General features: G+C 49.4%; 1 protein-coding gene across 1 annotated transcript in view; it reads right to left on the bottom strand.

The window, feature by feature from the left end:
• LOC111157035 (dopa decarboxylase) overlaps window positions 1-18196 on the bottom strand; it is a 78315-nt gene extending 60119 nt beyond the window's left edge. Inside the window, exon 1 of the mRNA XM_022518241.1 lies at window positions 18134-18196. The gene's annotated coding sequence lies outside the window, so the exon portion shown is untranslated. The remainder of the gene's footprint in view (window positions 1-18133) is intronic.
• Window positions 18197-26045: the final 7849 nt, after the last annotated feature.

Here is a 26045-nt window from a genome sequence, read left to right as displayed (position 1 = left end):
ATATGGCGGGACACCTGGGGGGCTCAGTGGGTTAAGCCTCTGCCTTCAGCTCAGGTCCTGATCTCAGGGTCCTGGGATCGATTCCCGCATCAGGCTCCCTGCTCAGTGGGGAGCCTGCTTCTCCCTCTCTCTCTGCCTGCCGCCCTCCTTGCTTGTGCTCTCTCTCTCCCTCTCTTGTCTGCCAACCAAATAAATAAAATCTTTAAAAAAATCGTTTTAAATCCATCATCTAAAAACAAACAAACAAGCAAACAAATAAATAAAGCTCCAAGGCCACATCTCTCCCCAGAATTCTAGCTCCCCAGAGTGCTCTCCCAGTAGAAATGTATGACAGTACTCGGTCTGCTGTGCCGCGGCCAACACTGGGTTTGGGCAACTTCCTTTTAAGCTTTACCGGCCTCATAGGTATCTATGAATCTGTTTTACTTGGATTAATAGGTTTTAACAGGTTTCTCTATTTCTTTGCCATGTGGATTTCTTTTATGAATTGCTTGTCTCCTGCTTTTATTTAATGGTGAAAACTCTCCTGTAACAGCCATTATGTCTATGATGTATTTTGCAGACATTTTCTTCACTTTTTTTTTTTGTTTGACCTGATTTTGTTGACAATTTTCTTCAGCCCTATAAGAATTACAGCTTTTATGTAATCGGATCTCATGATCTTTTCCTTTATGAGTTGTACCACGGGAACAACTGTAAAAATGCCCTGTGGAGGGGGCACTAGGGTGGTACAGTGGGTTGAGCGTCTGACTCTTGGTTTTGGCTCAGGCCGTGATCTTGGGGTTCTGAGATCAAGCCCTGTGCTGGGCTCCATGTTCAGCCCAGAGTCTGCTGTGTTTCTCTCTCCCTCTGCTCCCTCCCACTGCGCTCTCCTTCTAAAATAAATAAAATAAGTCTTTAAAAAACTGCCCTGTGGAGTAAATATTCGGATGAGCTCTATGTGTCCTGCTGTGGGTTAGCCCGGAAACTGGCAGAAGACCCAGCATGAGAAAGCTGGGCACAATTAAGAAGGACACTTTGCTTCCCGGAGAATCGGCGGCTCCCTTCTACCAGGAACAACCTAGCATGGACGGCCACACGGGGGGCCCCAGGGAAAGTGGACAGACACACCAACTCACCCTCCGAAGGAATACTCCCCAATTGTAAGATGACACCAGCTCGTTACGCTCTCGTCACCTGCCCTCGTTCTGCCATTAATTTGCCTATTGCTTCCCACAAAGACCTTTGCGGAAGGCTCTTAGGGCCAAAGCCCCAGAGAATCTCGTGCTCATTTTGTAGCTGTTTGATATCTCATGCCCCCAAGCTGGGCAAATATTGGCTGGAATATGCGGACAGTGATAAAGTCTGTGATCGATGTCCCCCCACGCCCTCCCCAGAGCTTCTGAGGACATAATCTGATCACTGCGCGGGCCAGTCCCTGTGATCTACTTGCCACCGCTGTCATGACTTGTGGGTGCCGGGACTCCAGCTCAACCCGGACCTCTGCACCCCAAGCAATCCACCTGCTTCTCAGTCAGTGCCGGGCAGGGCACAGCTCCAGCCCCACAATCTCAGACAGGTCTGAACGCCCCTGCACCCCCTCGTCCCTCCTGCCTGGCCCAGGACTTGTTTGGTTTTGTGATGTTCTCTGCTAACTGGGCCTTCTCCAAGCTGAGCCCTCAACTGTTGATTTTGGTTCCCAGAGCCACACTGAGCACCTCAAATGCTTGCTCACTGAGAGAGACGAATGAGTGAATGTATGAATGGATGAACAGAACATCAGATCCTGTAAACATTTTATTCTGAAATATGCTCTATTTTACCTGTTTCTTTACTTTTAAGACAGCCATAACTACAAGACCATCCTATATCTGCCACAGGAAAAGCCACCAGAGACAAGGGTCCTGAGGCACCCGGGTGGCTCAGTCAGTGAAGCCTCTGCCTTCAGCTCAGGTCCATGATCCCAGGGTCCTGGGATTGAGCTCTGCATCCAGCTCCCTGCTCAGTGGGGAACTGCTTCTCCCTCTGCCTACCACTCCCCCTGCTTGTGCTCTCTCTTTTTCTCAAATAAATAAAGAAAAAAATTTTTTTAAAGAGAGAAAATGGTCCCCTTGGAACCCCGACCCACCCCCACCGGGGCCCCTCCTGTTTAGTTCATGCTGAGTCTCTGGTCCTCCAGCCTCACTAAGGACTCAGGGTCCCCAGCCTAGACCCTCAGTGTTCACCTTGGACTTGAACTTCCCTTTCCTCTGGCTCCAGCGGTACCCCCAGAGCCTGGACCAAACTAGCCACAGTAGTTTGGCCAGAACTCAAGCCAGGCCCAGATCGTGTCTCATAGGTTGTGGATGTCAGGGGGCTGAGCTCCCATGGGACCTCAGTGATGACACAGCTGAACTGGCAGGACCAACCAAGACCACAAATTGGGTGTCAAGGGATGGGGGTGGGAAGTCAGTCCCTCTGGGAGGGTCGGGGACCCACTGCAAGGCCGTGCTCTATGCCTTTCTGTGGTCCTGCTTGCCAGGGCTCAACAGCCATGGTCTTGTTCAAACCCTGGGACCCTGGACACTGCAGCCTTTCCTGGACTTCCTCTTCTAACTTGATAAAAAGAAAAGTGCTTACATTTTTTATACACTATCCCAGGAAAAATGAAGCATAATTAGGATTCAAAACATGCTTCTCCCCCCAGGATGGAGGCCTGTCTCTTTTCCTCCAGCATATCAGTCTCAATCTAGGCACAAAAGTAACTGGACAGATTTTTCCCCCGAATCACCTGGTTTCCTGACGAACATTTCCTCTGTGGGTGAAAATCATAAATAACCCCAACATGAGAAATGCTTCTAACCCAGACCATGAAGAAGCTTCTAGCAATGGGAGCCTTCTGACAGCAAGAGTGGCTCGCTCTCAGCTTGCCTTGAAGGAAAGCTCTGTGCTGTTCCATAACTCGAAAGACTCCAGTTAATGAGTCATTCAGGAGCTTTACGTCATTTAAATTAACATTTTTCTCAGTGACTGTGTAGTGTGTGAGAATCCCAACAAGGCCCCGAGAGGCCATACAGGCAGGGTCATGGCCATCTCTTTAGTGGGGATGGGGCTGAGGCTCATCCTTGCCCTTTCTGACGCTATCTCTCAGCCCCACGCAAATGCGCCTGGTGAAAATGCCCACCTCTAAACACTCTTGGGAGATTAAATGGGATAATGATTTAAGTGCCCCTCAGAGTTGGCATTCAGGTAAAAGTTTTTATTAAAACTAGGGGAAATGGTGTGTGTGGAGGGTGGGGGGCAGCGGCAGAGAGGGCAGAAGGAATATATGGAAACTCCCTGAACTTCCTCCTCAATTTTCCTGCAACCCTAAAATTGACCTAAAAACAGTCTATTTTTTCTAAATAAAAATAAATGTATTAACTGAGCAAAAGTACTTCATTTTGTGGGGTAGGAGAGCCAGCAGTGACGGCTCCTCCCTCTCTTTTGATGAAACATGATTTCACCTTTTTCTCCAACTATGGTTCTCAAGATCATCTAGAGAACATTCCATTACAAAATGGAAATCCCACTGGATGGCAAACACAGCTTCTTTTCTTTTCATTTTTTTAAATTCAATTAATTAACATACAGTGTATTGTTAGTTTCAGAGATAGAACTCTATCTCTAGAATTCATCAGTTGCCTATAACACCCAGTGCTCATTCCATCACGTGGCATCCTTCATGCCCACAAGAGGAAATTTGGAAGGACCACAAATACATGGAGGTTAAAGAGCATCGTACTAAAGAATGAATGGGCCAACCATTAAAGAAGAATTAAAAAAAAATTCATGGAAGCAAATGAAAATGAAAACACAACAGATCAGAACCTTTGGGATACAGCAGAGGCAGCCCTAAGAGGGAAGTACATGGCAATACAAGCCTTTCTCAAGAAACAAGAGAGATCTCAAATAGGCAACCTAACCACACACCTAAAGGAGCAGAGAAAGAACAGCAAATAAAGCCCACATCCAGCAGGGGAAGAGAAATAATAAAGATCAGAGCAGAAATCAATGAAACAGAAACCTAAAGAACAGTAGAACAAATCAATGAAACTAGGAGTTGGCTCTTTAAAATAATTAATAAGATCAATAAACCTTGGGCCAGACTTATCAAAAAAGATAGCGAGAGAGAGGGAGAGAGAGAGAAGGAAAGCACCCAAATAAGTAAAAGCACAAATGAAAGAGGAGAGATCACAACCAACACCAAAGAAACACAAACAATTACAAGAATATATTATAAGCAACTATATGCCAACAAATTTGGCAATCTGGAAGAAATGGGTGCATTCCTAGATACATTCCTAAACTACCAAAACTGAATAGGAAGAAATAGAAATAGAAAATCTGAACAGACCCAGAACCAGCAAAAAAAAATTGAAGCAGTCATCAAAAATCTCGCAGCTTCTTTTTGATCCCTGGTACTCTGGATTGTGCTCATGGACGCATCAGATTGTGCAGTGAGAGGTGGGTATGGGACTGGGGCTTAGGGCTTAGGGCTCAGACCGACTTTCCTACAACTGCTCCTCTTGGAGTCCCCAGTTCGGATCTTTTGCTCTACATGCTTAGCCCCACACTCCTCCAGAAAGCTGTCTTAACAAGTCAAGTCTTGCATGAAGACATCATGTCACCCACAAGCTCTACAGGCTACCAAGAAACTCCATAGACTCACTCGGGTAGGAGGAGAAGCCACCACGGTGGGTGTTCCCAGGAGGCGGTGCACACGCAGGAGGGAGTGTGGACCCTGAATTCAGAGTCCTGGGTTTGCACCTTCTCTTCATTGCTGATTAACTGGGTGATTTCCAGTAAGACAGGAAGGCCAGTTAACCCCTCAGAGCCTCCATGCCCATTCCCACCCAGATAGGAGGGACATGGGGAGCAGACTGTGCTCCCCGAGACAGGACCCACGTCATTCACGCAAAGCAGAGACCTGGTCAGGCTTGCCCAGACAGAGCTGGCACGGGGAGGAGCCTCGGCCAGTGTCACAACGGAGACGGATACCTCTGTCCTCCAACCTCCCACCAGTGCCTCTCACTGGCCAAACTTACAGGATCCAGGTGCCTGGGAGCAGGAGTCAGGAGGGAAGGGGCAAGACTAGAAATACAAGATGGGCTTTCCAATGCATTTAAAGCTTTGTTATGCTTGAGCAATCGCCACCCTAACTTAATAGGTGGGAGATCTAAAACGTTAGGGCCCAGGGATGTCAGGGCCCTTCCCAGATGTGAAGCGAGTGGTGACAAAGCTTTGGGGCACCGTGTCCTTCATGCCAAAGCACCCTTCCCTGTAGCTCCAATAATTACGGCAGGTGCCTCATATTACCCACATACCACTGTCTTCCACTCAGTTAATTTCATGTATACTGGGGTGTCCTTGTTGAAATAGGGACTCTCATCAGTCAGCACAGATATTAGCTCACAGGTGCCCAGCACCATGTGAACCTCGTGGCATGTACTGTTGTTGTTGTTGTTGTTTTAAGATTATATTTATTTATTTATGACAGAGAGAGAGAGAGAGAGAGAGAGAGAGAGAGAACAAGCAGTGGGAGTGGTAGGAAGAAGGAGAGGGAGAAGCAGTTTCCCCGCTGAGCAGGGAGCCTAATGCAGGACTCGATCCCAGGACCCTGGGATCATGACCTGGGCCGAAGGCAGATGCTTCAACAACTGGGCCCCCCAAGCACCCCTCATGGCATATATTCTTATTAATCTTTGTAATAACCTTGTTAGGACCATTACCATCCCCTCGAACCAATGGAAAGGCCTTGGCACCGAGAGGCTAGGGACACAGCTGGACCCTGCCCCCTGGCCTGGCCCCTCCTGGGTGTAGTGGACTCAAGCACAGGTTTGGCACATCCCCGACAACCGTGGCCAGGGTATGGGTTGACAAACCCTGAGAAAGAAGATATGGTCCCTATATACAATGGAGTATGATGCCTCCGTCAGAAAGGATGAATACCCAACTTTTGTATCAACATGGACGGGACTGGAAGAGATTATGCTGAGTGAAGTAGGTCAAGCAGAGAGAGTCAGTTGACATATGGTTTCACCTACTTGTGGAGCATGGGGAATATCACTGAGGACACTGGGAGATGGAGAGGAGAAGTGAGTTGGGGAAGGTCGGAGGGGGAGACACACCATGAGAGACTGTGGACTCTGAGAAAGAACTAAATTCAGGAAACCGGTCTTCCCCTGAGAAGCCAGTGAAGAGCTCCCGGACGCCCCCATCTCCGGGGTCACCACGGAGGAAAACACAACCGGCTGGCTCCAGCTGTTTGGGGCAGGCGTGCCTGCGGCCAAGCCACCTAACCTCTCCACACCCCCACCTCCCGCCTGGAAGATGGACATTATACCGAGGATTCTAAACAAGATGCGTAATCATTAACCCAAGCATAGGAGCTGACGGGCCCCCGGTTCTACCCGGTCAGTGCCAGACACCCAGGAAGTCTCCTCCCATCTGGCCAGCTTGGCCGGCCTCTGAGGGGTTTCCTGCTACCCTGAACAGAATCAGATCTGAGCCTGCAGTTGCCCAGGACTATGCTCTACCTCTTGGCCGCCACCGGGAGTAGAAAGAACGTGCCTCTGGGATCAGAGTCGGCAGAAGGACTTGAATCCTGGCTCTGCTCCAGGAGGCTGCCTGCTTCCTCCCCGGTAAACCGGCCGCGGGGTGCCGCAGGCAGAAAGCCCCCGGACTCCAAGGCTGCGTGCAGCTGCCCTTTGTTGCTACTGATGTTGGGAAATCATCACGTTAGAACTCAGTCCTGTGCTCCTCGCTCATCAGGGAGCCTGCTTCTCCCTCTGCCTCTGCCTGCCATTCTGTCTGTCTGTGCTTGCTCTCTCTCCCTCTCTCTCTCTGACAAATAATTAAACAAAATCTTAAAAAAAAAAAAAAAAAGAAGTCAGTCCTGTTCCAGCTGGGTCATCTGGCGGCGACAGAACCCCAGGGCAGTGCAAGGCAAACAGGAGGAAATCCCCACCAGGGACAAAGACCGAGCCTCCATGTTTTCCTGGCTGACCGTACTCATGGGCAGGACCCACAGAAAAATCTGTGTCACGATTTCTCTTTTACTCCCATGGGGACAGACTGCTGCTTCTGTCTGCATCCCTGCAAAATGTATCCTGACGCGTGAAGCTGCCTGGGAAATTGATACCTGCAGCAATTTCAGAAGAAAAATACGGGGGCAGCCAACTTGTTGATATTATTCCGATTTATACCTGGCCTTGGACAATTTGGACGGTGGTCACCAAGGTATGTGTATTATTTGGTTCCTTTTTTTCACTTATGCTTGGCATTGGCCCAATTACAGCAAGCAACATTGTGTTCATAAGGCATACACATGTACCCTTATTAACACCTGCTGGGCAGACTTCCCGGGTCGCCTGTCCCTCATCGGCTGCTTGGTTTTCCTATTGAATTTGTCCCTCAAACATGTCAATTCCCAAATGGAATTAAGAGGTGTAAGGCTTTCTGTTCTTTTGCACACTGTTTCTTTCCAGAAGAACAGGGATGATACAAACATGTCACCTGCCCCTCGGCACAGCAAGCACGAACACCCCATCTCTGCTGGCTTTTATTATTGGCTCATACTTTACATTTAAACTTCTTTTCAATCAAAATTGAAATTTTAAAAATTTTTATCACTTTCCTTTGTCTTTGCTATTCTGAAAAGTTTGTATGAGAACCATCCAGTCATTCTGATTCTTAATGTCGCCCCACCCCTTTCCAATTAATTCCATTCTCTTCCAGAAGACACTTTCCTGGCATGGAAAGCCCCTTTCCTCGCCCTTAAAATGCTCACCCCCTTTCTCTTGCTCTCTTGTAGTCACATTAATAGGTCACAAAAGGCCACCACCATCTGCCTTTTCCATAGACTCAAGACTATTAAATTATGTTCTGGTTGGTTGCTTTCTTCTTAATAGCAGTCACGCCTGTGGCTAACTCACATATTGATTTATCATCTTTCCCAAATATACAACACCTACCGTTGGGAGTCTGGTTAGTTGGCTTTGGCACATTCTTCGGGGAGTCTCCGTTTTTTTTTGTTGTTGTTGTTTTGTTTTGTTTTTCACAAATAGGGTCAGTGGTAAATATTGACTGCGGACTCCCTCTTGCTCCTTGGAGGGGGTTGCTGGTCTGTCCCCAGTGTTGTTAAAAAAAAAAAACAATCTGTGTTTGAGGCTTCCCCAGTTCAGAGCTCAAGCACACGCTGACCCAGGATTGCCATATCCTATTGTCGGAAAAACCAGATGAGTCACTGCTGCCTAATTTCTGCGAGGCTCATTGTGTGCCCTATCTCATTTACTGTCTCAACAACCCAGCCCGTGAGTATGATTATCATCGTCTGACCAAGGTTCAGAGGGGCTGGTGCCCTGACCCAGGCTATACAACCAAGAACGGGAGCACTGGGGGCTGGCGCTATGCTGTGGAGGCTGAAGCCAGCCTCCTCCCCTGACAGCTGTGGCCAGTGGCCATGGGCTCCTGAGCCACCTGCTGCCTCTGCCCACCCAGAGGAGGCTCTGGTCTGGGCTGGAGAGGCAGCGCGTGCCACCCAGAGTGTGGTCTGGGCGCTGCCCTTTCACCACACGCTGGAGCAGGTGCACAGGGGAGAGCTCTGATCTGAGCCCCAACCTGGGCAGAGACGGGCAGAGGCTGGACCAACTTCGCGGTCCTCTGTGGCCCAGGAGAAGTGCTTCCACCACCTCCTCCAAACCCAAGCAAATGCTGAAATTGTTACCCTCCACAGGGCAGTGGTGTCCTCCCCATCTTCACGCCAGCCTTGCAAAGTAGCAATACTATCCCCACCTAGAAATGAGGAAATGGGCTCAGGGAAGCAGGTGGCTGGTCTCAGCCCACACGGCTACAGGCAGTTTCTCTGGTGGGTTTGTGCCCTTGGAACACCAGACCCAGTCCGCTGAGGCCCGGTGCCTGTGCTCTGCCCCCTGATGCCCTGAGCATCGCCCCCCCAGAAATGCTAATGAGCAACTCAAGACACTTCACAACCTCTCTAATGTGCAAAGTCTAATTTTCCTGGAGTCTTTCCCCAAACTTACCACCAGACTCAGTTTCTAAGGTTATAGGGTAAAACCTTCAGAATGATGCACATCCTCGAGAGGGGAAAACAGATGTAAATAAATTCTCCAGCTACTTATCTGATTTGTAAGAGTTTGGAAGGGTTTTTTTTTTTTTTTAATTATTTTCATCAAATTGGCTGTACGCAGAGGCACCCCCAGCACATGTCCAGAAGAGAGAAAGAGGCTGCGGTAAAGGACACAAACTTGCTCCCTTTCAGAACCATCCCGAAACTCACCCTGTCAGAACTGCTCCAGGATGTCTGCTGTATTTGCTGGGGAACTGCACCCCCACACCCCAGGCAGAGAGGATCTGTTTGTCTCTCCAGCAGCGTGGAAAACCCAAAGAGGCCAGCTTTGATGCTGTAACTGGCACCTTTGCTATGGGTTCTGTTTCAGAACGGAAAATGCTGCCCATTTGGAAGGAGAAACCAAGGGGGAGCCCCCAGCGCTCAGAGCTTTTGACAGAGAAATAGGATTAGGGGGGAAGACCTGGATCACTTGCTTGAACTTCCCTTGGAAACTGGAGAAAACAATATTCCCCGGGACAGGGAAGCACTGGGCAGCATTTCACCCCCCTCTGACATTCCCACCTGCTGGTGACTGGCTTGTTAATACCATAGTCTCATTATTGACCACCTTCTGTGTGCCCCGCCCCTTACAAACATCAAAGCAGGTGTTTACAACCATCTTGCAGGAGGACTGTTAGCTCTCCTGCACGCGGAGGGCAGGAGCCCTGGCAGGGGACATGCAGTGCCCTCCACGCAGCCAGGGTCCACCTGGTTCCTAGCCACCTCCTTTTCCCACCCCATCTCCCGGCCTCCCTGGGCTCCAAATGCACCAGGCACCAGCCTGGAAGCTCCTTTCCACTAGCTTTGTTATGTTGCTATTGTGGCTCAGAGAACACGGGCTAAAAAAACCATCAGAAGTTTCTGCTTCTTTCCCTGACTTGTTGCTTAGAGACACACAAAAAGGCAGGTGACTTGGGTTGGCACCTATGTTTGCAAAAGGTTCCTATCGTGTGCCCACCGGCCCACAGCGGGATGCTGAGCCATCCTAAGCCAGCTGGAGGAAAACCGCCAGCTGAAAGCAACAGGTAAACCTCTGGTCCCCGGACCCCAGGGCCACAGCCACCCAGGAGCTGGACTGTCCAGTGGGGCTGTCCCCTGGGCTACAAGGACAAGGAACAGTACTCACAGGCAGCCCCGCGGTGCTTGCTCGCTCGCTCCCTCTTCTCTCTCCTCTCCCTGTGACAGTTCAAAGACACAGAGGATGTGATTGCCATTTATATAGACAGTGTCCGCCTCCCCAAAGCCAATCAGAGCGGCTTGTTCTGCTCATTTCCCTGGCAGCAGCATCTCCCACCTCCCGCCCTCCTGCTCCTCACCCCAGACTCGAGGGCCAGGTGGGGGCAGAGCAGGACCACGGAGACAGTGGGGACTGCAGGCGGTGGGGTGCAGGGGATGGGGGGCAGAGGGAAAAGGCCACAGAGAAAGGGCTGTGTGTCTCCAGAGCTCTGCGCAGGACCCAGATGTGCGGAGACCTTCAGGGCAACCTCAGAGCAGCAGCAGAGCGTCCTGGCTTGTCAAGGAGGAAGGACCAGCGCGGCAAAGCCAGCGAGGAGGACTCACTTGGCCAGCCCCGGCCATCAGAACCTGCTGCCGGGGGTGGTGGGAGGCTCCGGGGCCCCTCCGTGCACAGGCCACCCAGAACGCATCACTGCCAAACCCATTAGTCCAGATCAGAGAGCGGCAGATGCAGGTGAGGGTTTCATCTGATTCATGTGATTCAAAATCCCATTCTTTGGTTAAAAGAAGCCTATAGCGTTCAAAACACAAATGTCTTTTTTTTTTTTTTTTTAAGGAGAACATTTTTAAAAACACCTATTAAAGATAGATTTTCTAATGGTTTGTAACCGGTGTGCAATAATGCACTTGGCTTTCTTTTTTAATTGAGGCATGATTGACGTACAATATTGTGTTACTTTTAGGCATACGGTGTAGTGATCGGACATTTGATCCCCAGCCTGAGTCTAGGCACCTGTGTCACCTCTCCAAGTTGATACCATAGGATCAGCTGCCCAAGCTGCCCATTACGTCCCCAGGACGTCTTTCTTTAATAGCAAGAAGTGTGCACTTCCTGACCCCTTCATCCATTCCCCACCCCCACACGCCCGTCCCTTCAGTTCCCTCTGGCAGCTGCCAATCTGTTCTCTATATCTAGAACTCTGGGTTTTGTTTTGTTTGATCTGTGGTTGAGATTCCACATATGAGTGAGATCATGTGGTATTTGCTTTCTCTGACTTACCTCACTTAGCACAATGCCTCAAGGCCCATCGCAAATGGCAAGATTTCTTGGGCTCCCTTCTCCATCCCCTCAGGCAGACTGATCAGGGCAGTACACCGGGCAGGGTTCATTTCTCTTTTAAGGTGTGCACAGAGCCCTGGGAACCTGGAAAGGGGGCCTGGCAGAGCCCACCCAGGTCAGGAGGGGCGCGCATTTCCTCTGCTCCCACCACACGAGCACGCACACACGTGCAGTACACGCCGGCCAGCTGGCCGGGGGCAGAAGCCTTGGAGGGGAGGGGCTGGGCCTGTGGCAGGTGTGGGGTTGACGGGGGGCTGGTGAGGAGGCTCGCACCTGGTGTACAGCTTCATCCCTCCTTCCATGGCTGGGTGGGGGCAGGAGGCTGGGATGCTTCTCATCCCCCAGCCCTGGGAGGGGCTACTACAGATAAGGGGCAGGTAGGACCAGGCACTCCGAGGGAAGAGAGATCACCCTGGCTGGGTCAGCGGCAGCTGAGCCCTGGGAAGGGCTCTGGGGTCTCAGCACACTGCTTGGTAAACCCTGCATGAAGACAGGGAGGCTCTGCAGAGAGGGACAGAGGTATGGTGAGGGGCTGAACCCAGCACAGACCTCTGGACAAGGGGGTTTGAGAATCAAGAGATATCCTCCATTCCATAAAGAGTCACTATAGTAATACCTGGCATTTGGGGTGCCTGGGTGGCTCAGTGGGTCAAGCATCTGCCTTCAACTCAGGTCATGATCTCCGGGTCCTGGGATTGAGCCCCGAGTTGGGCTCCCTGCTCAGCAGGGGAGTCTGCTTCTCCCTCTGCCTCTGCCTCTCTCCCCAGCTCATGCCCTTTCTTGCCTCTCTTTCAGATAAATAAATAACATCCTTTAAAAAATACATTTGTAAAGGTTTCATTACAGGCATTTCTACATAAAATCATTCAGTCCCTCATAACTGCCTCACAAGGTAGATATTCTCATCCCCATTGTACAGACAAGGAAGCTGAGGCCCAAAGAGGTTAGGAAATGTGGCAAGGTCCCACACAAGCATACTCCTCGCCAGCAGGCCAGCCTGTGCTCATGCTGGATGTAGCAGATCTGCTTGCTGGGTGGCATGCCAGGAAGGGAGGCAGACCATGAAAGAAAGAGCAGAGAGAGAAATCCACAGTGGTCCACCGGGACCAGTGCTGCAAAGCTGGTGAAGGGGGCATAGCCCAGGCAGGAGCCCTGAATCCGGAGACCCAGCCTGCGTTGGCAGAGAAAGCAAAATCACTGAAAGGTTTCAGGCAGCACACCGCCCTGCCTAATGCAAGTGTTTAAAGAGAAGGCACAGGGGACGCTGGGGTGGAGTGGTCAGTTAAGCGTCCGATTCTTGGTTTCCACTGGGGTCATCATCTTGGGGTTGTGAGATGGAAACCATGTCAGGCTTAGTGGGGAGTCTGCTTGAGATCGTCTTTCTCTCTCTGCCCCTTCCCCCCTCCCCCACCGCTTTCTCTCTAAAATAAATACATTCTTGAAAAAAAATAAAAAATAAAAGAAGACTCAGCTCAGGTTTAAGACCTCGGGTTCTGGAGGCTGGGCTTGCTGCTCTGCCCACCCACTGTGATCATGGCAAGACAGGACTTCATGAGGAACAAGAAAATAAAAAAAATAAAAATAAACATTAAAAAAAAAAAAGAACAAGACAATAGGAGTGAATCTAACAAAACATTAACAAAAGACTTGTAAGACCTGGATGAAGAAACTTGTAACAACTGATGGGACCCATCAAGTAGATCTAAAAATGGGAATAAATGCCTGCTCCATATTGTAAACATTTCCATTTCTCTCCACGTGATTCGCAGTCTCAATACCATTCCAATCTAAATCCCAACACAGATATTTGACTCTAAAATGTAAATGCCAAAGCACAGGTCTACAAAGAGCCAGCATACTCTGCAGAAAGAAGGATATTCCCGTCTTGCTCTACTTATCAAGACAGATGAAACTGTAAAAAAAAAAAAAAAAAAATCATGATTTTGATTCAAGGATAGACGCCTGACCAATTAAACAGAATAGAGAGCTGGGAAAAAACCTCACCAATACATGGACAATTGACAGATGTGGAATTGCAGATCAATAAAGAAAGAACAGTCTTTTTTTTTATATAATTTTTTAAAAGATTTTATTTATTTGACAAAGATCACAAGTAGGCAGAGAGGCAGGCAGAGAGAGAGAAGAAGGGAAGCAGGCTCCCCGCTGAGCAGAGAGCCCGATGCGGGGCTCGATCCCAGGACCCTAGGACCATGACCTGAGCTGAAGGCAGAGGCTTTAATCCACTGAGCCACCCAAGCGCCCCGAGAAAGAACAGAGCCTTAAATGGTTCTGGGCAACTGGTTACCTACTTGGGAAAAGAATGAAGTTAAACCTGTTTCTTAATCCATATACAAAAAGAGATTTCTGATAGATTAAATCCTTCACTGTGAGAGGCAAACTTTCTAGGACAACAGAAATGCATTTTTATGACGTTGAGTAGGAAGGATTTCTTAAATGATGCACTCAATCAGTTAACCATAAAAGATCGACAATTGTCGCTACAGTACTAGTAAGAATAATAGTTCTAGGGCACTTGGGTGGATTAGTTGGTTGAGTGTTCAACCCTTGGTTTTAGCTCAGGTCACGAGCTCAGGGTCGTGAGATGGAGCCCCATGTCTGCTCCACGCTTAGCACAGATTCTGCTTGGGATTCTCTTCCTCCTCCTCCGCCCCCCTGCCCCACCAGCTCTCTCTCTTTCAAACAAATAAATCTTTAAAAAAAAAAATTTCATTTGCCTGGACCTGTTCTAGGGCCTCTGTGACATTGTTGAACAGAAGCAGTTGTGAACATCCTCATCTCGTTGATTTTATAAAGAATGCTTCTAGGGGCACCTGGGTGGCTCAGTTGGTTAAGCCACTGCCTTTGGCTCAGGTCATGATCCCAGGGTCCTGGGATCGAGTCCCGCATTAGACTACTTGCTCAGCAGGAAGCCTGCTTCCCCCTCTCCCACTGCTTGTGTTCTCTCTCTCGCTGTGTCTCTCTCTGTCAAATAAATAAGTAAAATCCTCAAAAAAAAAAAAAGAATGCTTCTAGCATTTCACTATTAATAACAGGGTTTTGTTGGAAAACCTTTATTAGAAGGTTTCTTCTATTCCTACTTTTATAGTAAATTGAAGTTTAATTTTATCAAAGTATTTTCTGCATCAAATGAGAAGAGAATCATATAGTTTTCTTAATCTAAATTGTTAATATGATGAATGTCATTAATACATTTTCTAATTTTCAAATATCCTTTTATTCTTCGGATAAAACTACGGTGTGTTAGCCACTTGCATAGAATTTTTACTTCCGTCCCATGAATAAAATTGTAATTTTTCTTGATTATATGGATTTTCTCTAGTTTTAGAGTCAATTCTGTGATCCCATAGATGGAGGATAACCCTTTTTTTAATACTCTGAAGCAATTTATATAATTTTGAAATTTGGAATTACCCAATCACTGACAGAGTGTGACAAATCATACATAGAAATCATTTGCCTCTCCTCCTTGTCTGAGGAAATGTTTTTCATAAATCAATTTATTCATTATTCAGGACCGTTCAGTAGGATTTCTGTTTCTCCCTGGTGTTGTTCCAAATGTAAACGAAATGTAATTTTAAATTTTTACATTTAATGACAAGGGTTTGTCTGTTTTAATAATATACTCATTATCATTCTGCTTGATTGAATCTATAATGATGTCCCTTTTCTTTTTTTCTTAAGCTTTATTTTAAAATTTTATTTGAGAGAGAGAGTACATGAGCAGGGGGAGGGGCAGAGGAGAGCTAGAGAGAGAGTCCCAAGCAGACACCCCACTGAGCATGGAGCCTGATGTAGGGTCCAATCTCACGACCCCGAGAGCATGACCTGAGCCGAAACCCGGAATGTGGACACCTAACTGACTGAGTCACCCAGGTGTCCCTATAATGACAACCCCCTTTTCTTATGATATTATTTATTTCCCTATTTTCCTCTCTTCTTGTCTTTACTTAGTCTTGGGATCAAGACCTGAGTTGAGATCTGGAGTGAGATGCTCACACAAGTGAGCCACCCAGACGCCCCAGGACGATCTCTGTTTTAGATTTAAAAAAGAAAAACTTGTGCCTTTGTTGGTCTTTATTTCCTTTCTCATTCATGTTTCCTCTTAATCTTTATTATTGCCTGTGTTCAATTATCTTCATTCTGTTATTTTTCTGGCCCCTTTAGTTGTTTGCGTATCTCAACCTCTATCCTTTTTCCATTTCTAATATTAGCTTTTTTTTAAGATTTTATTTATTCACTTATTTGTCAGTGAGATTGAGAGTACGCACAAGCAGGCGGAGTGGCAGGCAGAGGCAAGGAGAGAGGCAGGCTCCTCACCGAGCAGGAGCCCGATGCGGGACTCGATCCCAGGACCCCGGGACCATGACCCGAGCTGAAGGCAGCGGCCCAACCAACCGAGCCACCCAGGTGTCCCTCTAACATTAGCTTTTAAAACTACCTGCTTTCTTCTATGTTCAGCTTCCAATACATATCTCAAGCCTAAAACAAACATTTATTTCTGAGTATTATTTCATTTCCATTCTGTTTGTTTCCTTGATGTGTCAGTTACATGGTATATCTATCTCTTCAAAACAACTCCAGACAAATGGAACAATTTTTGCTTTAAAAAAAAAAAAATGGAACTGAACTGAACTGAATGGAGTTGAATTGAACTGAACTGAACTTCACAGAATTGGATCGACCTGAGCTGAATCGGAGCAAGAGAACTCGCTGGTCTGATAGCGATTCTCTGACAGGTGTTGAGATTTAGGCGATGGTCGGTTACATCCTCAATTTTTGTCACATTTCACGCGCACTTGAGAAGAAAGTGTGCTTTCTAGCTCTCTGCCGAAGGCTTCTATCTATGTCCCCCACACCAAGACGGTTACTTATCGAAGTTTTCCAAATCTAATATTTTTGCTCCCTGGATCAATCATCCTGTTTACTACTATCGCTAACGATGTATTGAAAATTTCCACTATGAGGGTGAGTTTGTCGATTTCTCCCCAGTTGTGCCAAGACTTGCTTAATACGGTTAATATACTTAAGATCTATCTATGTTCATCCACTAGGGTTATATTGTCTAGAGCTGCATCCTCTTCTCGGTGGACTGAGCATTTTATCATCGTATGTAGCCATGGACTCCATGAATCGATTACTGCGAATGACCTTGTTCAATGGGAACACACTGCTCTTCTTCCTCAGCCCTAGCTGCGGTCGGCCTCCTTGGGCCTCTCTCGTGCAGCTGGAGCCAGGGGTGTCATGAAGTTCAGGGATGGTCCCCCGAGCGGATGGCCGTGTTTCTTCCCATGTTTTTTAGTGATTTTTGAAAGTCTGGAAATCACGATTTAAATATTGAGCAGCACCGACACATTCCTGGTTTCAAAATGTCATCATTCCACTCTGGGAGAGTCCTAGGGTGCCCGCCTATCCCACACGCATATGCAGCCGAAGGGCAAGTGTGAGGCTGAACCCTGGAATGACTTACTCCAGCAATAGGAGCGCCATTTGTCACCTCCTGGACCCAATATGCTGGGTCACTAGGCTGACTGAGAGCAGGACAGGCTGCCTTCTGGGGTTCAGCGTGCTCTGGTAAGGGACCCTCAGACCTGGGAGCTTCAGGCCCCCAAGGCTGTGCACAGGGAAACGTGTCTAGATAATGTCTGCTGTGCCCTCAGGCCACCTTGGGAGACCAGAGCCTTCGACCCTGTGTCCAGTCCTGCACTTGTCACTTTCCAGCTGTGCCTTGACGTTCCTCACGTCCACCCTTTCTGTCCCCCTCCTGCCCACAGTCCTGCATCTCTGGTCCCGTCCCTCCAGCGTCCACTGCCTGCTCTCCGAGGGACTCCTGTGCCTGGGACACAGTAAGTGTCTTAAACATCCAACGCTTTCCCAGGGGCCACCCTATGCCACAAAAACATCCAAGCGCCAGTTTTGTAGTTGCAAGAGGGGAGGCCTTGCACGACTATCCTCCTCACCTCTCCTGACTCAGTTTCTCGTGCATCCAATGAGGATATGTTAAAGATGAAGAAGGTGAGTCCCAGCACAGGTTAAACACTCAGAAGCATTGTTTTAACTCCAACCTGATGGAGAAGCAATGATAGTCTCAAAAACGGTACCTTCTGAAGAGACTGTAACCAGCAGGGCAAATTGGCAGGGAAGACCCTTCAGTTCTCCTCAGACCATCCTGGACAGGGAGCCTCTCAGGTTACCTTTGATGCTCCAGATCTCACAGGGAAGGGAAGAGTCGCCATTTTTCTATCACCTTCCAAGCTCCAGATATTTTCCGGACATTATGAGATCAAATCCTCACCATTAGCTGACAAGGTGGGTGCTAGAAAAATCCCCATTGTCGAGAGGAAGAAACAGAGATCCAGAGGAACAAAGGACCCAAGACCGCGGTGGAAGCGAGTGGTGAGGACAAGATGTGCCCATGTCTGTCCTGTCCCTGCTCTCGAGTGACAGGCAGGAAATCCTCCCCAGCCCTCGCCTGGCCACACACGAGATACGTGCAGGACTGTGTGCGTGCAAGCACCTAGGGTCAGTCCCCTTGGTCCCCACAGCCTTGCCTAACAGCACTTGACCAATAGTGACGTCCAGTCCTCAGGTGAGTCAGCGTTAAGCAAACGTTTAGTACCCTGGGACCGGGAATCAAGGTTGCGGTTTCCAACAATAACCATCGATTAAGTATGAAGCCGGGGACTTACTTGCTGGGAATCCTACTTCCTTCTGAGTCTGTTCTCTGTTAGGAGACTCTCTCGTTCTGGGGGTTGAGGAAAACGTGGCCAAGCAGTGTTCCAATAGGTCACTCTTTGTAGCTTGAGATCCAAATGGCTCCCTGTCCTTGCTTTCCCAGCCTCCAGGGCTGGTTAAACATTAATTTCTCTTGGTGATAAAGGTCAAGAAAATCTAGAGAAACCTACCGGGAAAGCTCATTCTTCAAAGCTAGTTCATTTCATCTACAGTCCCAGACGCGTGGATCCCTCTTACCACGGGCCCATCACCAAATTCCCACGTTTCCCCCCGAACACCCCGGCTTCAATTTTTCAGCCCCATTAGGTCATCCCACAAATTCCCACCTTGGCCCACGGGAAGCCTTCCCTGCAGCCCCAGAACTGAGTCTGCACACTCTACTCTTCCTCCCCCACGGCTGAGCCGCTGCTTAAGAGAACAATACCGTGGACGAGATTTTGACAGATCTACAGAAAAAAAGTACAGTCGAGAGAATTTTATTGGGACCCAGAGCACAGCTGAGAGGGGTCACCGAGAGCAGGCAGAGAGGTTTGCAGGGAGCATGGCGGCTGGACGCTTTGGTGCACCTGCAGCTGCCCTGAGCTTGGGGCTTGATAGGTACAAAGGGCAGAGGGGGTGTGAGGCCATGTTCAGGCCATTCATGGAAGGACAGTGGACACTTTAAAAGGCGGGGCCTGTGTAGCCTCCCCTCAGGAGTTCTTACTGGGGCCTCAGCTGGGACTACGGAAAGTGTCAAGTCCTGACAGATACGGAAGTCCATACACTTGAATCCAGACCAGAGGCTGTGGCTTTGAAACTCGGTAGGGAACCGTGCACTGTAGATGGGACTTGCAACTCACCTGGGGTGGAAGGACTGGGCACGGACTGGGAGGACAGAATGGCCATGGCCTGAGGCACTTGTCATAGGCTGGAGGAGGGAAGAACTCTCTGTGTTCTGCCTCCGGGGCCCAGGATAGGCCGCGGGCCAGGGCTGGTTAGGACTGAGATCCTGGACTGAAGTAGAGCAACAGTGAGGAGAGTATAAACCTCTACAAAAGCCATTGGAGGAAAGAAAGGAGAAGGAAGAGCAAGTCGGCCCTACAGACACACATCCTAATGCTCCCTGTGCTGCCCGACGTCGGCAGAGCCCAGAGAAGTAATTGTCCTCACAGAGTAGGGGTAAGGGAAGGGCACCCTATGGGGAACAGCATCTGTGAAGGCAGTGAGGCTAGACAGACCAACGCAAACCCTGAAAGAAGTCCACCCCCCGCAAGGCCTGTACGAAGCACGGGGGTCCTTTGAGCCATGGTTCCTAATTTGTACTTCCTCCATCTGCAGTGGAAGGCATTGGAATGTTTTTATGAAGCCTGACCCGAGCTTCCGTATGTCTTCATTACAATTACAATCACTGGTGCTTGGAAAATGGGTCAGTGGGTGACAAGACTACACTTGCCTCTGCTCTCCTGATTTGCAGGAAAGAGCAGAAATCCAAGGAACACGGTGGGGGTTTTGGATGGGCTGGGGAAGGGAGGAGAGTCATGTGTGTGGGCGTGCACGTGTGCATGCTCCTGTGTGGGTGTCAGGAGGTTGCTGGAAGGGGATGAGCAGGGAATCGTGAAGGCTTAGGGGACATGAGGCCACTGGGGGGGCTCCCACTTAGCTCCCACTAAGAGCTGGGGAACTAAATGGTAGGTATCACACACATATATTATTCGATGGAGATGTCCAGTGGACTTTTCTACATAGGAGTCTGCGGCTCACAGAAGAGGAGTCTGGATCGGAAATGAAGTCATGAATGTCAAGTTTTAGATGGTGTGTGAATAGTAAGACAAAATCACCCAGAGAGGGCGCCTGGGTGGCTCAGTGGGTTGAGCGGCTGCCTTCAGCTCAGGTCATGATCCCGGACTTCCGGGATCGAGTCCCGCATTGGGCTCCCGGCTCCTTGGGGAGGCTGCTTCTCCCTCTGACCTTCTCCTCTCTCATGCTCTCTCTCACTCATTCTCCTTCAAATAAATAAATAGATAAATAAAATCTTAAAAAAAAAAAATCACCCAGAGAGAGTGTGCGAGAGAATGGAGTGCACAAGTGCACAATTTACAGAAAAGAGAGAGACTTGGTGATGTCATTGTGACCAACAATTTCCCTGTCAGTAGACAAAGGCACAGAGGAATTTAAGTGACTTATGGAAAGTTCTTGTTGAGGAGGGGTAAGCTCAGGGTTTTGGTTGGATGACGTCAGGGCACCCCCTTTCCCTGCAGGTGTGTGCCAGCCAACACACACCCCTGGAGTGTTTATTTTGTGCCTCCCTGCTGGCGACTGGGCCAACTGGCCTGATACCAACTTGGACAGAAAAGCCGCGGTGACCCATCTGTTTCCTGAAGTCTCTTTGGCCATAGACTCGACTCTATTCTTCCTTTTTACTTAACCACACAAGTGAGATCACTTAAGAACAGCCTTGGGACATAACATCCGTGATCAGCTCTGGAGATACGACCAGCACTCACACCGTCCTCCATCATCTCCTCCTGGGGGTCCCCCAGCAGGAGCCCAGCCTCTAGGGCTATAAAAGTCAGTCTCACAGGAAGTGGCTGTGGAGAACCATCTTGCCGCCGGCTGCCCAAGACGTGCTTCTGTCTGGAAGTCTTTTTAGACCATCCCTTGTCAGCCTGGACTGGACGGCTTTTTCCTTTGGTCTCATGGCTCCTTTGGCTTTGGGAGGTCGTCTTGCATACACTTCCCTTTCACGGAGCACCGTCCTTTCCCTTGATGGGTACTTTCTTCAGTGTATGTTTCAGTTGAACCAGTCGCAGAACATTCTGGGTTCTAAAGACATTCTACTGATCTCCAAGTATGCACGCACACACATGTCCGCCTCTGGACACACAAGGCACACGAGCCCGTCTAAGAGTACTCCCCAAACCAACAGACGTTCCTTTAGGAGACATGATAAAGCTTCTGAAGAGCAACAGTTAAAGCATTCCTCCATAATTCTCTCTGGGAGAGAGTGCGCTGTCGACATGTACTGTCAACATTGACCTTCCACAGGTTTTCCAGTGCCTGAAACTGTGTTAACCATCTGGCAACAAAACCGTCTATCCTATGCCGTCTGCTTTCCCCCACTGGACAACACACCATAATCACACTTCATCACAACCAATGTTCTTCCCTTAGCTTGACTGGGATTTCTGTTTCTGGATGTTTGGAATCTTCATCCAGCAGGTGTGCAAATCTGGTGGCCCCGGCTCTGCTCCTCTGGGCTCTTCACTGTCAGGCTTGGCGTCTCGTCCACTTAAAACTGTAGACACATGGACCCTTTTTCTCTGTAGTATTTTTATACATTCAGAGTTTTTATTCTTAGATCTTCACTACCCCTGGAATTTACATCAGAGTGACGCAGATAGCAGGGTTCTAATGTATACCCCCAACTGGTAAACCAATTCTCCCAACATTATTTTGGAGCAAAAGTCCTCCTCTCATCTTGCTGATTCTTGAGCTTGTGGTTCTTCTACTGAGTCATCTGTCCAGTTCTCTGCCCATGGTTCCTTATGTCAACATTATCACATTATAAGGAGCTAGGATACTTGGAAGGGCAAGAATTCCCATACAAGTTTAAAAAAAAAAAAATCCTTGGGGCGCCTGGGTGGCTCAGTGGGTTAAAGCCTCTGCCTTCGGCTCAGGTCATGATCTCAGGGTCCTGGGATCAAGCCCCGCATCGGGCTCTCTGCTCAGCAGGGAGCCTGCCTCCCTTCCTCTCTCTCTCTCTGCCTGCCTCTCTGCCTGCTTGTGATCTCTCTCCCTGTCAAATAAATAAATAAAATCTTTAAAAAAAATCCTTGCTACTTTCACATATTTCTGTTTCAAGAGAAACATTCAAATCGTTTGTTGGTACCTTAAAAAATTGCAGTGAGAGGAACATTAATGCATAATGTTAAAGAAAGTCTTCCCGTACAGAATGCTGTTGTCTAACTCCAGTCCCATCTCTGTCTTTGTCTGGGTTCCCTCCAGAGCTAATCCTAAAACAAAGATGCAAGCACAAGTAGTTTATTTTGTTTGTGACTGCAGAAAATCCAGAGAGGGATGGGGAACTAAGAGATGGGAGGAAGCCAGCACGGGGCACGATTTTAATACCAGTCCACGCTGTGAGCACCTGGCAGAGCATGGCTTCAGGATGCTGGGAGATGGGACAGGATGTTCCCCTGGGGGGGTGTTCACTCCCCTAAATGAACATAGGCAGAGCCTGTGCAGGTGACCAAGGACAGCCCATGGCCAAGTCACAGGAGCTGGCTGCTGTTTGCTCAAGAAGTGACAAATGATGGACAGCATGAATCGGTCTCAGCAAGGTACTGTGTTTACATGTCAACTTTGGAGGTCTGTTGATAAAAAGATGTAAACATTTGGTACTTTTCACTCTACCACGTGAACTCATGCTTTCCAAGAGAAGATATTTTCAACCTGTTGCAGCTTGGAGTTGAAGAACCTGTTCAGGTGTTGTGATCTGTAGACACCCGGACCCCACTGGGGGAGTGGGGTTCTGGGTGTATCCCATAAGTCCCCCCTAGGTGAGTTGCAAGTCCCATCTACAGTGCACGGTTCCCTACCGAGTTTCAAAGCCACAGCCTCTGGTCTGGATTCAAGTGTACGGACTTCCGTATCTGTCGGGACTTGACACTTTCCGTAGTCCCAGCTGAGGCCCCAGTAAGAACTCCTGAGGGGAGGCTACACAGGCCCCGCCTTCTAAACTGTTCTGAGTCCATGAAGGTTCACAGAACCTGCGTGCTTTGAGACTGTGCAGCAGAAACACAGAATGTTTCCCTGACTTGTTAAAAGAAAGCACACATCCCAAGAAAGCTATCTGTCAAAGGAAGGGTCACCTGACAAGGGAGCATTAACTAGCCAGCCCACGCGCATGCCCGTCTGCAGCTGGAGAGTCTGGTCCTGTGGCTGACACGGCACCGTCGTCATCATCGTCATCAAGAGCTGCACACGGTGGGGACCCTGGCCCCCGAGGTTGCCCAGCCAACACCAGGGACCTATTCCACCCCAACAGGAACCTTCTAATACTCAGTTAAATTCATCCACATTTCTTTACAGCAGCCACGATGCTCATGAGGGGTTTTTCCAGCTCTGGCTTCCCGATGGGACCGGGCATGGACGCCCATTTGGACAACTCTACGATGTTCCTGCGACGCACGGCCTCTCCCGCATGAGTGGTTGGAGGCATGACCACAGAGCTCCAAGCCCCGGAGAGTTGGAGCCACCGAGACCACACGGTCCTGGCCACCTCCTGATGAGACAGAGCAGCAGGCTCACGTAGGTCCCCAGTGGACCATCTCCGGGGCTGATGCCATTTCTTAGCCCTAATATTTGGCCTTTCCATTTAGGGTTTTAGTTGCCTGGATCCCAGGTGAGGCCCTAATAGGAGGAGTCATACCGTCGGGACTAAAGTTGGATTTTTCTGGAAAAGACACATAGCTTAGGGCAGGGTGAGAAGATCCTGTGTTTTCGGCAGAGCTGAAGTCTGTTTTTTTTTTTTTTTTTTTTTAATTTCGGTGAAGTCCGGCTTATCAACCTTACTTTCAGGGAACGGATCGTGCCTTTGCCGTCATGGCTTGGAAGTCACCACCAAATGCTATATTATTCATCTAGATTTTCTTCTCTGTTAGCTTCCAGGGGTTTATAGTCCTGCATTTCACATTCCGGTCTGTGGCCCACCTTGAGCTGGTGTTGTGAAGGGCGTGAATTCTCCGTCCAGGTTCGCTGTCCTGCGTGGACCTTCGGTGTTTCCACCATGAACCGCTGAAGAGACCGTCTTTGTTCCACTGTGTGGCTGTTGCTCCTTTGCCAACGATCAGCTGCTTCTCCTGATGGGGGTCTACTTCTGGCTCTCTGTTGTGTTCCATGGGTCTGTTCTTTCACCAGTAATGCACAGTCTTTTGTGGGGAAGGGGGGAGAGAGAGAGCGAGAGTGCATGAGCAGGGGGAGGGACAGGGGAGAGAGAGAATCTCAAGAAGATTCCCTGCTGAGCGTGGAGCTTACGCTCGATCTTAGGACCCTGAGATTATGACCTGAGCTGAGATCAAGAGTCGGACGCTTAACTGAGTCACCCAGGGACTGCACTAATTCAGTCTTGGGGCACCCGGGTGGCTCAGTCACTGAAGCCTCTGCTTTCAGCTCAGGTCATGATCTCAGGGTCCTGGGATTGAGCCCCATGTCAGGCTCCATGTTCAGCAGGGAGCCTGCTTCTCCTTCTGCCCTTCCCCCCACTCATTCTCTAATAAACAAATAAAATCTTTAAAAAACGCTCATGGTAGCTTTAAAGTAGGCCTTGGAGTTGCGAGCTGTGTATCTTCCAACATCGGGCTTCTCCTACTCAGTCTCTCAAAGCCCTGTTGGATCATGAAATCGGTTTTGAAGGTGTTGTGACCAGCATTTTAAAAAACAATGCAGAATCAGAGGAAAGGGGGGCGTTGTACCTGGTAAGGGAAATACTAATTTCCGAGGCTCTGTTTGCATCCCACGTGTGTATAACACGCACAGCTTCACAGGAGAAACACGTTTCTTACCGTAGGTTGTCATCCAAGCCTCAAAGCAACTACAGATACTCTCTTCTCAGCAAAATAAAATTGGTAAAGATTCATAAAATCTAAAACTGAGGATGAAACTGTGGGCAAAAAAGCTTGAGAAGGCAACTCCGACAGATCACCAGTCACTCCTATAGTTCTTTTGTATTGAATTAAAAAACGAGAGTCACAGGTTCCCCAGTTCTTTGTGGTTCTTCTTGCATGAGTTTCTTGCTTCCATTTCCAATATCATTTCCAGCTCGGGTCCTGAGGGCAGTGCTGGAGCCCTGGCCGGGGACTGGCGGCCCAGTGCTGTTCAGTGGCTCTGACGGGGACCCGCTCCTCTCCTTGCAAACGGAGGACGGTCAAGCTACAGCACTACAGGTGGCCGTTTCTGTTGGCACTGGAGCCTCCCCTGGGACGTGGATAGAGTCGGTGTGGGTGGCCCGTCTTCCAGAGGAGAGGGATGGCGGAGGCTAGCAGAGGGCAGGACGGGGCGGGGCGAGGGGGGAATCCCCTGGGGGAGCTCAGGTTGGCAAGGGGCAGATGGCCGCCCACAGCCTTGGCGGGAAGCTCTGTCTTTGCCAAGTGAGCCCCCTGCTAGGCTCTGGCAGGGGAATGCGGATGACAACCCGGCAGAGTGGAGAGAGCACCATCACAGACCCAGGAGACAGGGTCCAGGCCTGACTCCCATGACCCAGCTGTGCATACCGGAGCCAGCCCCATCCAGCGGGGAGAGCGAGTGGCCTGGTGTGCCCAGGAGGGGGTGACGTTAGTGTGGGGACCTCACACCTCTGGCACTGCACCGTAGGGCTGAACGGGGCCCACACATGGGCAGCTGCCTGGGTCTTGCCAGAGCCAGAGCCCACCAGTGGCCTTTCCAGTTGTGCTGGTCCTGTGCTCCCAAGGGTGCTCCCGGGGGTGCTCCCGGGGCAGCTGCAAGGACTTCTAAATTAGCCTCAACATTTCCCAACAGCCCACCAATAGCTCTCCATGTAGGAGCTCAGCAAGTCCCCGATGGGTCCAGGAAGGATAAAAACACAGCAGAGGCATGCCCCATACATCCCGGGAGCCACGGTGAGCTGGAGAGGATCTCCCCTACCTGTAGTGGCCTGGGAGCAAGCATTTTATTGCCATGTCCAAGCAAGACCTTAGTTCCAGAAACTTCAGAAGGGCCTGGAGACATGGAGCCTCAAAGCTCCAAAGGTGAGTCTGATGAGAGGGTAGGTTGAATTCCCTAGCGTCCCTTTACAGGAGTGTTATACGGTTCCCCCCAAAATGTGGCCTGTTCTCGTGACAGCCTGCGAATTCCTCTTGCTGGAGGGAG

Source organism: Enhydra lutris, unplaced genomic scaffold (genome assembly GCF_002288905.1).
Source record: "Enhydra lutris kenyoni isolate GAN:26980312 unplaced genomic scaffold, ASM228890v2 scaffoldscaffold51, whole genome shotgun sequence".
Lineage (NCBI taxonomy): Eukaryota > Metazoa > Chordata > Mammalia > Carnivora > Mustelidae > Enhydra > Enhydra lutris.
The sequence above is the reverse complement of the archived record's forward strand: the minus strand, read 5'-3'. Positions and strand labels throughout refer to the sequence as shown.